Genomic DNA, 16,063 nt, shown 5'->3' with positions numbered 1-16,063 from the left:
CTCTCAGGCCTAGAAATGTTCTTAGGAATAGAAGTTTCTCTCACCAAGGCAACAAAGACAATCTCCATAGTCTTCCTTTCTCAGGTCATCACCTCCCATATCTTCTTTTCTCCGTCACCTGGCACAAACATGAAGCCTGCCTACAGGATACGGAAATTACTGTTGCTAATGTTCCCTGGGATTCTGTTCTCTCTGCACTGTTTTTTCCCCTCTCGCACCTGTAGTATTTGAGTTTGAGCTGAACTTTTGACCCCCTGCCCACAATGTATATTCAAAATTAGGAAAATCAGGGTCCTGCTTCCCAAGCATTACACTTGTCTTATTGTTCAAAAACCATTTTGCATCATGGCACTCGTGTGAATCAGGAATCTGGGGTTCTAGTCCAGGGGTTTGCCACTGATTTGCTGGGTGATCTTGGTCACATCACTTTACTCCTTTATACTCACATCTGCTTGGTTTGTCTGTGTTTTCTGGCACATGGATTGACTTTGTGAAGAATGGCATGTTCCTTTTTAAACCATGTTGGGAACTACAGAAAATAGTGCTATATAAGGTACTAGCATTTTTAATAATGTTGCTGTATTTTAGGATAGGGAAGGACCTAGAGAGCAGTGTAAACTTAATCTTCTCCAGGAGTTTTCATAAAGTTCTTTGGACCCAATATCTCAAACACAGAGTTAAAAAGAATCTTAGAGCCTAAGTGCCTTGTGAGAATCTTTCCTCTGACTGGAGCTGGATTAAAAGCTTAATCAAGTAACACTTCCCAAGGCATAGCACTTGCTTTCAAACCACCTAAACATGCAAACAAGTCCCACTCCAATTGAGCATGTGCTTTGCTGAATCAAGCTGTAAATAAGAATGGCTATGCTGGGTCAGACCAAAAGTCAATTTAGCCCAATACGCTGTCTTCTGACTGCGGCCAATGGCAGATGCCCCAGAGAGAGTGAACAGAACACGTAATCATCAAAGTGATCCCTCTTCTGTCATCCATTTCCAGCCTCTGAAAAACAGAGGCTAAGGACACCATTCTTACTCATCCTGGCTAATACCCATTGATGTACCTAACCTCCATGAATTTATTTAGCTCTTTTTTTGAACCTCATTAAAGCCCTGGTCTCCAACATCCTCTGGCAAGGAGTTCAACAGGTCTACCACGTACTGCATGAAGAAAAACTCCCTTTTTATTAGTTTTGAACCTGCTGCCCATTAATTTTATTTGGTGACCCCCTAATTCTTACATAATGGGAACAAATATACAACTTTGTCTTATTTGCTTTTTCTGTCATGATTTTATAGACCCCTATCATCGTTCCACTGAGCCTCCTCTTTTCTAAGCTGAAAAGTCCCAGTCTTTCTAATCCTTCTTCATATGGCACCCATTCCAAACCCCTGATAATTTTTGCTGCCCTTTTCTGAACCTTTTCCAATGCCAATATGTCATTTTTGAGGTGAGGTAACCACATCTGTATGCAGTATGATACATTATGTAAATACCCCAGTCTTCTAGTATTTCTAAGCTGATCATCCAACTGGGATAATTACATTCACTCCTGACCCTTCCAGTTGCACCCTGTTACTGTGTGGACTTCTCACATTTCATCCCACTCATAGCTTCACTTCATCATCAGGAAACAATACAGCTATAGTAGGAATATTAGACTGTTAAAGGTGTACAGTTAACCCCCTGACTTATGCATAGGTTGCACTCCTAGTCAACCATATGTGAGTCAAATTTCGTGCAAATCGGAGGAGCTGGGAAACTGACCAGTGCTGCTGTTGGTCAGTTTCCTGGCTGCCAGGACTGGCGGGGAGCCACAAACCAGGTGGCAGCCTGGCTTCTGGCTCCTCTCCTTGCAGGAGCCAGGAAGCTGTCCAGCACTGCTGCGCTGGTCAGTTTCCTGGCTCCTGCAATTGGCAGTCAGCTGGTTCCCAGCTCTCACAAGCATAGGTGAGCCAGGAGCCAGGGTGCTGCCTGGTTCCCAGCACCCCACTACTCCTGGGAGTCAGGAAACTGACAGGCACAACAGCGCTGGTTAATTTCCCAGGTCTCTGCCACTCATGTTTTCAACTCGCGTTAATCCAAGTAACATGCAAGTTGAAATCGTGTAAATAGGGGTTTTACTGTAAAATGCTTTGGGATCCTTCAAAGGCTCTGTTATAAATACGGGATCATCTTTATTATCATTCACAAAAGAAATCCCATGTACAGTTTTCAAGAGGAAATACTTCTACAATTAGACTTATTAAACCAACCATTTTCTTTCTTCTGGCAAGCTAAAAAGAAAGCAATAAGCACTTACCCATGCTCAGCTTAATCTCGAATAGCTTCTTTACACATCGCTTGTTTTGAATTTCCAAGTATATATTCAGGTTGTCACCTTTGCCTATTTCTTTATCACTTTTCTCCTATTTACTGCTTCAAAAGGAAGCATATTCAGAGAATTACTTGAAATCATACGGATGGGATAAACGGGAATCTGAAATGTTACACATTGTCAGTTGAAACACTCCATTATTTGCTTAATCTCACAGATCAGTTACAGTTTCAGCATTCTTGTTTTCCTTTAATCAGTGAATACTTGTTATGTACATGGCCAGCGTTCCCTCTACATTTTTCCCTCCATTGGGAAGAATAAATTTTGTTTTGTGCACCAAGGCATGCGCAAATGTGCACCACCAGTAAAAACACATACTGCTGGCTGTGGACACTCTGCTAATCACCTAGATAGCACCTGAATTTCTGCTAGGCTGGTGCCTAAGCACTCAGCTTATAGGGAATACCATGCATGGCTCTCTTTTCATTTTCTGAAAGACTCCTAGCACGGTTGCTGACATTGAATCAAACTGCTAACTCCATACTTGTAGAGCCCTGCAAAACAATGGATAGCCAATATGCAAATATGGATGCAGATATCTGCAGCTCAGCTTTGCAGATATAGATGCAGATATACATTTTGTAGCTAGACCTCTGCAAATCTGCAGACATCCAATATTTGCGTGCACCTGTATCTGCATCTGTGAATGTGGATGTGGATATCCAAGGATTGTGGCTTATTTTTTGCAGATGCAGATGAGGCTGGGGATACCACTTTTGTACCTTGCAGGGCTCTAAATGTCTGACGGAAACTCCTTCAAGGCCAGGGTTGTGGAAACACACACAGTCTTAGTTCTAGCACCTATGCCTTCAAATAACAAGGATTTGTGGGTGGGTATAGTTCCAACGATAAGGTGCAGACAAAATTCTACCCACTTAACTGGAGTTAAATCTGGAATAACACCACTGAAATGAATGGAAGTAGCTGATTTCTAAACGGCGTGCTTGAAATCCAAAACTGAATGAAAAAAACCAGTAATGTCTAAAACCATTTTCTGAAAGACTGGGATGGCTACTACCCTTTCTTACTGAAGGACTAAACTCTGGTTAAGCTCTTTTTAACTGTACCCAGGTCTGAGTAAGCAAGAGCTTGTGGAAAAAAGGGCACCATGAAAGGGCAGTTTGCCATAATTCTAAAATAGGTAACCTCATTGCCCATGAAGTTGCAGGGAGCAGAAAGGGGTGTGGCTTAGCACAAAATAATTGTGGCCTGAATGAACCCCAGCATCAGCAGGTCTTTGCTAGCAGAATGAGGAGTACTCAGCATGTGACATCTGACCAATATGTTCTCCCTTGTTGAAGTATGTTAAGAGCAAAGAGACATAACTTTGTATGGTGGTCACAAGAGTTTTTTTCTCAGGCTCACACGTCCATCTTTGTGCACAGCACTATACCTGGCCTGATAATATAGCAATGTATCAATACAACGGCTGGTGAATATTCTTGAGCTAATCCTTTGGGTATCAAGCAAATATTTGTTTTTTTCCCAATAGTCAGCTGCAATTTGGCTTAAACAATTTTCTACATAAACATCCTTAAGAAAATTGTGAATTTTTCTTCCACTGGAGCTAAGTATCTGAAAGCTCTACAAGTGAGCTAATGCTAAGTGAGTATCTGTGATGAGTCATCCCAGAGCTGTCAGAGAGTCTGACCCTCCTGGAACCTGATGAGTCAACCAAGAGCCAGAGATTATAATGACTCATCAAAGGCAATTACCTGAAGGTCTTGTGAAAGGTCACATTTCAGCTATTCCTCAACCAGGCTGCGTCTACACGTGCACGCTACTTCGAAGTAGCGGCACCAACTTCGAAATAGTGCCCGTCACGTCTACACGTGTTGGGCGCTATTTCGAAGTTGAAATCGACGTTAGGCGGCGAGACGTCGAAGTCGCTAACCCCATGAGCGGATGGGAATAGCGCCCTACTTCGACGTTCAACATCGAAGTAGGGACGTGTAGACGATCCGCGTCCCGCAACATCGAAATAGCGGGGTCCTCCATGGCGGCCATCAGCTGGGGGGTTGAGAGATACTCTCTCTCCAGCCCTTGCGGGGCTCTGTGGTCACCGTGGGCAGCAGCCCTTAGCCCAGGGCTTCTGGCTGCTGCTGCTGCAGCTGGGGGTCCGTGCTGCATATACAGGGTCTGCAACTAGTTGTTGGCTCTGTGTATCTTGCACTGTTTAATGAAAGTGTGTCTGGGAGGGGCCCTTTAAGGGAGCGACTTGCTGTTGAGTCCGCCCCGTGACCCTGTCTGCAGCTGTGCCTGGCTCCCTTATTTCGATGTGTGCTACTTTGGCGTGTAGACGTTCCCTTGCTGTGCCTATTTCGATGTTGGGCTGAGCAACGTCGAAGTTGAACATCGACGTTGCCAGCCCTGGAGGACGTGTAGACGTTATTTATCGAAATAGCCTATTTCGATGTCGCAACATCGAAATAAGCTATTTCGAAGTTGGGTGCACGTGTAGACGTAGCCCCAAGGACCCCAAATGATCCGAAGGCAGGTAGATAGGCTCCTAAGTGAAGCAATTTTTTCATTCTGTTCACTGTAACTACATGACTGGGAATACTCCCATTGCTCAAAACAGAGGTCGGCCGTCCCAACAGAGCAAGAAGAGCTATTTTTTCCTACTTTGGTAGAAAACTCAGTAATTCAAGAGCCACAATGCATTTGAATATGAGGTGGTCCTTAATAAATAATGTTAAGCCATACTTTTTGTAACCTGTATTTTAAGAACAGCACACACACATATCGCACAATGCACTGCACAAGATAAAGGAGGAGTTACCCAACAATTTGAGATCACATGTCGTTTGCTATTTAGATATGTGTTGTTCATTGTTGGGCTTTTAGATGTTCACCGAAATATTGAAGATAATCAGGAGGGGTTTTTGCTTTTGTTTTTACTTTGCAATTGCAGCATCAGGAACCACAAAGTAGTCCTTAAAGAGCTGCACATGGCTCCAGAGCCACAGGATGCAGATCCCTGGCCTAAAGTGCTGACAAACTACCTTATTCTTGCTGTGTGCCATGGGTGTTTCCATGCTAGTCAAGTACTGGCTCACCTGGCCACCTGGTCATTCTGACAGTGTCTTTGTGAGATATCAATAGTGGAGCATTTACAGCATCTTTCCTGGCCATTAGCCACAAAGACCATTACATACTTGGCATATTTCAGTGGACCGCATGAGTTTTAAATTATAACACAATTTTTTCCATGTTTCTACCGCTCCAGATCATATGTGAATTTTAGCTGGTCATTTCTTATTGCTCACATTTTCTCTCTTTTTCCTATTCACTTTTAATGTGTCAATTGGGAGTTTAAATGGTTTTGAAATAATTTTAACATGTTTACAACCTGAAGGAAGACATGTATTAAAGAATAAAAGAGTAAAACTAAAAACTAAAAAAAAAAAAGTATGTGCCCTTAACATCAGCTCGCATTCCTAGTACCAAGCAATAAATGTTTAAATTTCAATATTAGAAACATCTTGATCATCATCTGCCTGTCCCATTTCTAGGATTGGAAGGATTAAGATTTTAATCAGAAAATCTTGATTTAATCAAGTACCCATGTGTTTAGGGAAAATATTTCCACCCATAATAGAAATTTATAGATAGGCAAAGGAGAAAAATGCTACCTGAGAACTTTTTAGGGTCTGATTTATGGTTATTTACTTTGTAAATTTTAATATGTGATGTTGGAAATTTGTGTTTTAATGATTACAAAGCTTTAACTTTTTGAATCTCAACACTTACTCTCATTAAATAATTATTGTCTGATCCTATCAGAATTTCCCACAAATAAAAATAGAAACCAAATGTACTTGACACCCATAATTTTGCACAATGGTGATCATTTAAATATTTAAAAATATTCCAGAATGAACACTGATATTGTCTATTGAAATGAGAATGAATGAAAATAAAAATTATATTCTGTTAAGCCTATCCATATCAGTGCTGAAAATATTGTAACCTAGGAAAAATTCACCCAGACCAGCACAAACCTTATGCATCATTTAAACCCATAAGGCCAGATTTTAGGCACTTAATTAAAGGGCAGGAGGATTTTTTTGCATGCAGAAACTCACATTGTGCTAAACTCTTTTAAAAATCTGGACCATTGGCCTAATCATGCAAGGTTCTGTCATAGGTCCAGCCCACAGCTTGTTGTGAACTCTCAAACCACACTTTGCATAGCAATTGGACGATATTAATGATTAGCCAATAATAATATTAATTAAAAATAGCAACTGGTGCTCATATATTATGGACCTTTTCATCCAGGCTTCAAGACAAAAAAAGCCAAGGTCAGAAATCTTTGCCAAAGGGTATACCTACAGTGCAATAAAAGACCCACACCAGGCTTGTGTTGGGCTCTCTGGGCTCAGGTTGTAAGATTATAAAGCTCCAGTGTAAACATTCAGGTTCAGGCTGGAGCCTGGGTTGTGGGACTCCATGAGAGTGGAGGGTCGAAGAGCTCAAGCCTGAACAGCTACATTACAGTTTTACAACTCCCTCCCCTGGACTCTGCGTCAGCTGTGCTAGGCTAGTTGCAACTGTGATAAAGGTTGTTTAACATGAGGTAAACGTCTGCAAATATTCTCACCCTGAGAAATAAGTACATCCAAAAGGACCATAAAAATCTTACTTCTTCATACCACACTAGAAACAAATTATTATGTTTTTTAAAGACCCCCCAAGTTTTGAAATGTCTAACAGTAAAACACTGAGGAAAGTAACTTAGCCCTTCAACCTCTTTTGCATATTTCCATCTTCAACAAAAACAAAGGGGAAAATGGGTATTAAAGGCTAACAATCTGGCTTCCAAGCAGCATTGACACTCACTAATTAAAAAGCAAAATGCAATTTTTCCACAGTCCCATGCATATGAGCTCAAGATGAGCTGGTACATGTTCAAACAAACATCATTCAAGTTCACCATGTTCTAAATTTTCAGCGCCACTTTAGCTATATGGAGCTGCAGCCTCCCAGTTGTGGACTTTACTGGGCTGAGTAAGAAATGTGGTGAAGAGGCACATTTATTTTTGTGATCTCCTATTAAGTCAGGATGGGAATGCACTGGCAGGGCAGCATAGAGGGAAGTTTGCACTGCCATGGTGCTGTACCCATCCAGGCTAAGAACAGAAGACTCCACTCCTGTGGACTGTCACTTTCCAGCACATTTCAGTGGAGATGGGGCCAAGATGCATCAAATACTTTTGCAGAATCTGGGCATTCTGGGCTCCCTTCAATAGTGATAATTTATTGGTCTGCTAGAGAGAGTACAAAAGAGAAATTCTCTGAAGTTTTAAGGGGAAATGTATACATATTTTAATATCATATCATCATCATACAAGCACCCTTCACTCCTGCTGGGGACCGAAGATATTTAGCATCTGAAGACTGGGCTCTCAATTGCTTACAAAGTATCATCGTAAGATGTCTGTTACCAACTGATGAAGAGTTAGAGTACACAACAGATGAGCTGCACAGTTCTTTGATAGCATCTTTGTTAAGGGCTCCTTTCCTTCATCTGGTGTTAGCACTGGTAAGCACATGCATGCCTATGTAAGACTGGAATCTATGTCTGCTGTAGTAGGTGAATGAACTCCTACTGCGTGCAAAAGGAGTAGGGCCACAGTTCATGTAACCTATTAACCATCCCTGTTTTAGGACTTTATAATTCATCTATAAAATGATTGTGTATATTCAAAGGTGGCATACAATGATCTTGACCTGATTTTAAAATCTCAGCTAGGTAGCTAGACAGCAGCCACTGTGAGGTAATGCTCTCCATTTCATTAAAAGACGTGCTCTTCCATCTTATAAGTTGAACCTCTGTAGTCTGGCATTCTCTGATCTGGCAACATCTGTGGTCCAGTATGATTTTAGTTAGCCAGATGTCCACTTATCATGGGTGCGGTCAAGTTTGCTGTAGTCCTGTAAAGTTTGTTTATAGCCACAAGTCATGGCTCTCAGTGTTCTGTGCTCCTCTTTAGCTCTAACTTACTCCTAAATGTCTTTTAAGAGCCCAGTAAGCAATGGAAGTGTTAATTATATTGCTAGACAATATTGACCTCCCATGGTTTGGCAAATTCTTTTATCCAGCACTGGGCAGATCCTGAGGGTGCCAGAATACAGAGGTTCCACCTGTGTAATACATCTTATAAATCTTGTACAAAAACTACATCAGTGTCGATAAAAAGGGCCAACTCAAAAATATTTGAAAAAGCAGTATTTTTTGCTTCTTTCTTACTTTGCTTATTTTGGTTTGATCATTCAGTGGGGGCAGGATGCTTCTACCATCACACTGTTTTTGTGATCACTGCATGACAAGTAATTTTGGCCTGATCCGTTGATTTCTATGGGATTTGTAACGCAGAAAAATTACAAGAAGTGTGTTTTGTGAAAATATTAGATGCCCTAGCTATTAACAAGTTCTCCTATATCAGGGTAAATAAGACCTTTCACTAGTATAATAGATTTTTTTTTTGGGAGACAAAAACAATAACTTATAAGTAGACAAGAATATTCTAGAGGGAAGTGAATGAGTCATGTCCATGAGCTGAGGAGCACTAAACATGAGTTATTACAGAGGCTTGTGAAGTAAGAACTCTCATAAACCACAGATTAAAACTTCCTAAGTAGGCACTGAAAAGATAGACCATAATGACTCTCATAAAAACAAATCTTGAGTGTCCTGGTTAAAAACTGTACACAGCTCATTTAGAAGAATGGTGGCAATGCTTTTGTGGCAATAACAAACCAGATATTTTTTGTAACCCACAGTGAGAGTTGTCAAGTACCACATGTTCAGAACCTAGTCGTTCACTCTTTTTCCTGAATGGGGCTCTGCAATCTGTACAAGGCTGCCAGGGTTCACTATACCAAGCTATGAAGAGGTTGTAAAGACTTTTATACAATCCTTCTCTCCAGAACTGATACCTGGAGCCACTGCAAACATTTAAAGGGTTTCTGACCTTGGAGTGTCAAAAACTTTCTTAAAATATTACATTTTTTAACATAATGAGAAACATAATAGATCAAGGATGAAAATGCAGTACTCAGATAAAATTAAACTATTGCTTTTACACACAAAGCTTTTGAATCTGTAAGCGCCACAGCCTATATCTCTATTTCATTATTCAATAATGTATTCTTTTAGGGTGAAGTTCATTGCTATTCAGGGAGCACACAAAATTAAGTGGATTGTGATAAATAGGAACCTAAAATGTTACAAGCCAGCTGAAACATTATATCTTACTTGCAGATTTACCCCGTGTTGTTCAAGTCCTTAACTCAATTATTTTTGTTTGTTTGTTTTTAGGCTGTATACTAAATGTGGTAGGCCTCATTTTTAACCATTTAGGAGGAGTTTTTAAACTTTAAGTATTGATGTAGCTGTGCCAAAACTGAGTGCTACTCCAAATTTCTCCATTTTGTCTCTTTTCTATAAGGTGCATTGAGAAGTAATCCTGTTCCAGGTTCATCCTATTTTCTGGCACCTCTTGGTACAGTCTCGTTCAATATTTGCTCAGTTATCTCAGTTTTGAGGACTGTACTTGATATGGTGATTCTGTCTCTTTTCTGTTTGTTTTAATGAGAAGCAGTCTGATTCTGGGCACTTCCCATTTTCCTGGCACAACCATCCCTCACCTTGCTTTAAGTTCTAAGAAGGCGCACCATACCAAATTTGGCAGTCCTAGCTCTTGTAATTTTAGAGGAATTTGTGAACAAACAGACTAATGCTCTAAAATATATAGTAGAATGTTTAGCCCTACACATTGGTTACACTGACGACAACTAGAGTACACTGGGGGAAAAACACCATGAAAATGTTGCCCTAAATCGTCGCCTTTTGTAGTCAATGATACAACTCCCATTGACCTTACTGGAAGCAGTGCACAGAATTAAGCCTATAATGAGCACTTCAGAAAATACCACCCTTAGCTTTTAAACATGCCACTCCTAATAAGTGCTTGCCCCCTCATCTCCCTTTATTTCCAGAGTTCTCATCTCTCCTACCTCATGCAATGGTTAGAGTTGCACAGCATAAGGCCAGAAGTTTCCAGTCTCTTTAGTAGTTCTGTTATTGACTGATCCAAGCCCATGAAGGATTAATGAGACACTTATGCCAAGGCTGTCTCCCCAAGAATGTTATATTACAATTATATTTTGGCAGCAGGTACAGATAAACAAAATAAAGTGATCTGCAAATACTACTCCAGTCAAATCCATGCGGCTGGATGCATTACAGTAGCAATAATTACATCCTGCATTGTCTTTTTCCTGCAATGCGTTTGACAAAAATTCTTACCTGCTCTTCAGAAGAGCTCCCAAGGCATTGACTGGAAGGCTATGCTGAAATATCCAAGGCAGCTTAAAATGTGTATACCTTTCTCATTTTCATAAGTCACTCAAAGGTGGCTATTTCATGGCTTCCATTGCATGTTCCTACGAAGTGAAAGAGGAATGCAATTCATTACATCCTTTTTGATCATGGCAGGAATTGTATTATTCTCTGGGAAGCAATTTCATTAATAGCACGAAACTCTGTGGAAATATTTGGAACAATTATAGTTAAAAAATTAGATGACAGTCCAATACTGCCAATTCAAATTTGCAGTCAAATTTAGCTACGACAGATCAGGAAAGGGATCTTGGAGTTATAGTGGATAATTCTCTGAAGACATCCACGCAGTGTGCAGCGGCAGTTAGTAAGGCAAATAGGATGTTAGGAATTATTAAAAAAGGGATTGATAATAAGACAAAAGATATCATACTTCCCCTATATAAAACTATGGTACGCCCACATCTCGAGTACTGCGTGCAGATGTGGTCTCCTCACCTCAAAAAAGATATATTGGCATTAGAAAAGGTTCAGAAAAGGGCGACTAAGATGATTAGGGGCTTGGAAAGGGTCCCATATGGGGAGAGGCTAGAGAGACTGGGACTTTTCAGTTTGGAAAAAAGGCGATTGAGGGGCGATATGATAGAGGTATATAAAATCATGAATGGTGTGGAGAAAGTGAATATAGAAAAAGTATTTACCTTTTCCCATAATACAAGAACTAGGGGACACCAAATGAAATTGATGGGTAGTAGGTTCAAAACTAATAAAAGGAAATTTTTCTTCACACAGCGTACAGTCAACCTGTGGAACTCCTTGCCCGAGGAGGCTGTGAAGGCCAGGACTCTATTAGGGTTTAATAAAGAGCTTGATAAATTTTTGCAGGTTAGGTCCATAAATGGCTATTAGCCAGGGATAAAGTATGGTGCCCTAGCCTTCAGAACAAGGGCAGGAGATGGATGGCAGGAGATAAATCACTTGATCATTGTCTTCTGTTCTCCTTCTCTGGGGCACCTGGCATTGGCCACCGTCGGCAGATGGGATGCTGGGCTGGATGGACCTTTGGTCTGACCCAGTATGGCCATTCTTATGTTCTTATGTTCTTATTCAGACTGGAAATAAGGTGCAAATTTTTTTAACAGTGATCAAGAGTAATTAATCATTGGAGCAATTTGCCATGGTTCATGGTGGATTCTCTATCACTGACAACTTTTAAATAAAGATTGGATATCTTACTACAAGCCAGGCTCTAGGAATTATTTGCAGGGAAGTTCTACAGCCTGTGTTTTATAGAAGGGCTGACAATGGTCCCTTCTGGGTTTGAAATCTGATGAAATGAATATTACTCATGAAAGTGTATTACCTAATAAATAAATGAATAATAAATAAAATTTTTAGTCTTTAAGGTGCAACAGGATTGCTTGTTTTTTTCCCCAATAAATTATGTTCATCTATATGTCTACCTATACATATCCAGTTTGCCAGATATCACGTTTTCTGGCAGTAATTGCCAGGATCACCTTTGGAGCCCTTTTTAAAAATTGCCATCACTTTATATCCTTGTCATTTGGTACAGAAGCTGATTTAAAGAATAAGTTACAAAGCATAGTCAGTAGCTCTGAAGTTTCACATTTGAGTTCCTTCAGAATTCTTGGGTGAATGCTGTCTGGTCCTGTTTAGTTTATCAATTTGCCCGAAAACCTTCTTTAATAACTCCTCAGTCTTGGCCAGTCATTCATCTTTTTTCACTTAGAAAGAATAGGGCAAGGTAGTTGCCCCAGGCCCCAGTCATTCAAAGAAGCCCAGGGGTCCACACTGCCATTGCCACTACTATAGCAGGGCTGAAGCCCCAAGCCCTTTAATTTGAGTTAGAGCACTGCACTGCATATTCCACATGGCTTTTAGGGCTGGGGGAGGGGAGTGCTGTGCTCTGGATGGTGTGGTGGACTGGCTGCCCTTCTGTCCAAGGTCCCGCCCCTTCTTGAAATGTACAGCTGCCTGCCCCCACACCTTCTCCCTCACCATGTTGCACAGGAACCTGCACTGGCTGTCAGCTCCCCTGTCTCTCATATTCTCAGCCATGAAGACAGGTGCATAGAATTAATTTAGTTTCTCCACAATGACCTTATCATCCTTAAGTGCATGTTTAGTGTCCCAGTCATCCAGTAGCCTCACTGGTTGTTTAGCAGACTTCAAGCTTCTGACGCACTTCAAATTTTGCTATTATTTTTTGAGTCTTTGGCTTAGTTGTTCTTCAAATTCTTTTTCTGGTCCTCCTAATTATATTTTTTAAACATAATTTGCTGCGGTTTATGCTCCTTTCTGTTCTCCTCACTAGGATTCAACTCCTACCCTTGATTTCAGTAGGACCAGGATTCCATTCAGGAGCAATGAAGCCAACATTAAGTGCTTTTGAAAATCCATCCCTGAAGATTTCACTGTCTTTTACCATTGTCTAAGTCTCTGTCCTTTACAAGCTGTACATTCACTTATCTGGTGTGAAGGAGGGAAAGGAGGTTCATGGGCATATATCTGAAAGTTTCTAAACAAATGGATGGACACACATTTCTCTTTCAATGACCCACATATTATTTGTAAACAATAAGCAATATCTGCATGTGTGAATTGATGTTACTAATAGAAATTCCTTGCTACGCAGTCCTTTGTATTGTTCCTCTGCTCAGCTATGTCTGTAAATGTCGTTCCTATATTAATGTTATTTTAAAACATTTTCTAAGAATTTTCTATGTGCTTATTTTGAAAACAGTAAGCTGTAAATTGCAACAACTCTCTCCATACAGTTCTCCTAAGAGCCTTTGATAATCAGAATGAATGTTTTGTTGGCATGTGCCTGCATCTATCAGAGTCTCTGCATCCACAGGTTTCAACTGAATTACTTTTTTTTCCAAACAAACAATGCAGTTTATTTTAATAAACTAAATGAAAATTCCATGATTTGCACTAGGTACAACAAGCCAGTGCAAGAAGAGCTTTCTTGATTTGCTTTACACTGCTCCAGGGCTTAGTCGATGACACTTGTGATCGCTCTCATTTACAGATTGTAAAGACTGATAGAAAGAGGAAAATCTTTTAATTGAAGGTGAAACTGCAGCTCCCCGTGAAACAAGCTGATGACTTAACTTGTGTTGTTAACAAAGATGTAAGTTCAGCTGTTTCCCTGAAGATGGGACTTACTTAATTATTTGAACAAAAAAAGATCTTTTATAAATTTTTACAGTGATATCCTTACTGTCTAATAAATAGCTGACTTATCAGAAATTAAATTGTATGTTACTGACAGAATGTGAGCAAGAAGGAGCAGACATGCAGGTGATTTAAAAACATTAATTCAAGCCATGATGGCAAATAAAATCACCTAGGAAAGGATGATGGTATTAAAGACAAAGCTCACCCTCTCAAATTGCTGCTGAAGACATGGAGAAAGATGTAGTAGTGGGAGAGAACTGTTTTGTGCTAGGACCAGAGAGGACAAGATATCATGGTGTGATCATCAGTGGCAAAAGCAAAGAAGAGGCCCAAGAGGATGAGGAAGCAGTGCAGATTCAGGAATAGGTCACAAAGAGGTCTTTAGTAGACTAGATGGGCACAATTTCATTAGTGTGGAGAGGCCAGATTCCAGAATAGACTAAGAGTCCAAGCTAGGTTGGAAGAGAGGAAAAGCTGAAGAAGACATGTTTAATTAACTTAGAGGTGAAGGAAAGAAAAAAAGATGGTTGGAGAAACAGGAAGGTCAAGAGAAAACGTTTTGAGGCTAGATGAGGTCAGAGCTTGCTTGTACTTCAAGAGGAGAGAGCTAGGGAACAAGGGGAGGTTAATTAAAGAGAAAGATGAGGGCTGGGGTGAAGACAAGGGATGTTAGGATGTGGAAGGAGGTGATGCACTTGTGGCAGGTATAGTATCTGGAAACGAAAAGCAGACAGGAAAGCACGGTGATGGTTACAAGAGGAGAAGGAAGCGAGAGGACAGTGGACATCGCAGCAAATCTTGCTCTTGGGGCTTGTCTGCACTTACTGGTAGATTGATGCACCAAAGATTGATCTCTCGGGGGTTGATTTGGCAGGTGTAGTTGGGATGCACTAAACTGACAACTCCTGTCAACCCCAGTATGCCAAGGGGTCACAATGAGTTATGGAGGTCCCATCAACCCTCTTCAGTGGGGATAACACAGTAAGTCAAACTAAGTTATGTAAACTCCAGCTACACTATTCATGTGTATTCATATTTTCCCCCTAGTGTGACCTGCCCTTGGAAAAAGATGGGGAGTAGTTGCCTGAAGAAGGAAGAGGAGAAAAAGGGAGTGGTATGGTTTCAGCTCTCAGGCCAATCTGAAAAACATTTCAGCCAAAAATTTCACTCAGCCCAACTGATATTATTATTTGCCTTATACTACTGTGAGGTTGCACTAGTATCTGGGAAAGAACAAGCTGAATCTCTGCTAGAAGAAGGGCTGAAGATGCCAAAAGTATCTGCAAGCAATATTAAAATGTATTCAACCCCCCGAGACAACAACAAACAACAAAAACAAACTTTTTAGAACATCCTGTACTCCTGAGGAGATAGTTTCTGGAACAGCAATGGGCAAAAGTGGCTGCAAGAAACCATGTAGTGAGTAATGTTTACAGTGAGGTGAAGTTTACAGGGGAAGAATCACACTTATATAGGAAACAGTTTATTGTGCTACTAATTTTGTATTTTCCTTTGCTACCTTTGAAGACAGTTGAAATTAGATTATTAGTTTTACCTTTGAAGTTAGTGTCTCCTGCTTGGTCCTGCAGAGAAGTCATAATCCTGTGTTTTGATATCTGTCTCTTGCCCTACAATTGACTGTAACATCACAAATGCATGATGTCTGTTCAGGTTTGGGCAGCCAGAAGGGGTGAACTGTGAAGGAACAAAGCTTTATTTAAGTGAATATTATTTGATAATAATGGAAAGAGGCAGGGAAATAACTAATAATGTTGAAGGATAAATAGAGCTTTCCTCAGGTGAAGAAGCATCATTATTATAATCTCTACTATCAGAGCATCAAAATGAGCCCACTCTTCCTACACTGAAATATTTAGACCTTAAAAGATTATATAAACACCAAGGAGTATTATTGTGGTCGTTGAAGTTACTATTCTTTCCTGGGTGCAGCTCATTTAATACCATTATTCACTTGTTTGCATTAGAGTAACCAAGGTTGACTCTCAAGAGGTTAAAGGCTGAAAAAAATTCAGACGAAGAGACCATCTCTGCCCTGAAGTGTTTATAATCTAAATAAGACAGACAAACGATGATGGGGGGAAACAGAAGTAAAGTGACGTATTCAAAGTCA

The 16,063-nt window shown here is 40.4% G+C and overlaps 1 long non-coding RNA gene across 1 annotated transcript in view; it reads right to left on the bottom strand.

Moving 5' to 3' along the window:
* Nucleotides 1-15,543, bottom strand: part of LOC142018609 (uncharacterized) — a 34,740-nt gene extending 19,197 nt beyond the window's left edge. Inside the window, exons 1-2 of the long non-coding RNA XR_012646871.1 lie at nucleotides 15,488-15,543; nucleotides 10,693-10,829 (exon numbers count right to left, since the gene is read on the bottom strand). This is a non-coding gene — a long non-coding RNA (uncharacterized LOC142018609). The remainder of the gene's footprint in view (nucleotides 1-10,692; nucleotides 10,830-15,487) is intronic.
* Between the last annotated feature and the right edge of the window lie 520 nt (nucleotides 15,544-16,063).

This window comes from Carettochelys insculpta, chromosome 10, assembly GCF_033958435.1.
Source record: "Carettochelys insculpta isolate YL-2023 chromosome 10, ASM3395843v1, whole genome shotgun sequence".
Taxonomy (NCBI): Eukaryota; Metazoa; Chordata; order Testudines; family Carettochelyidae; genus Carettochelys; species Carettochelys insculpta.
Note: the sequence above shows the minus strand (reverse complement) of the source record. Positions and strands in the feature narration are given on the sequence as shown.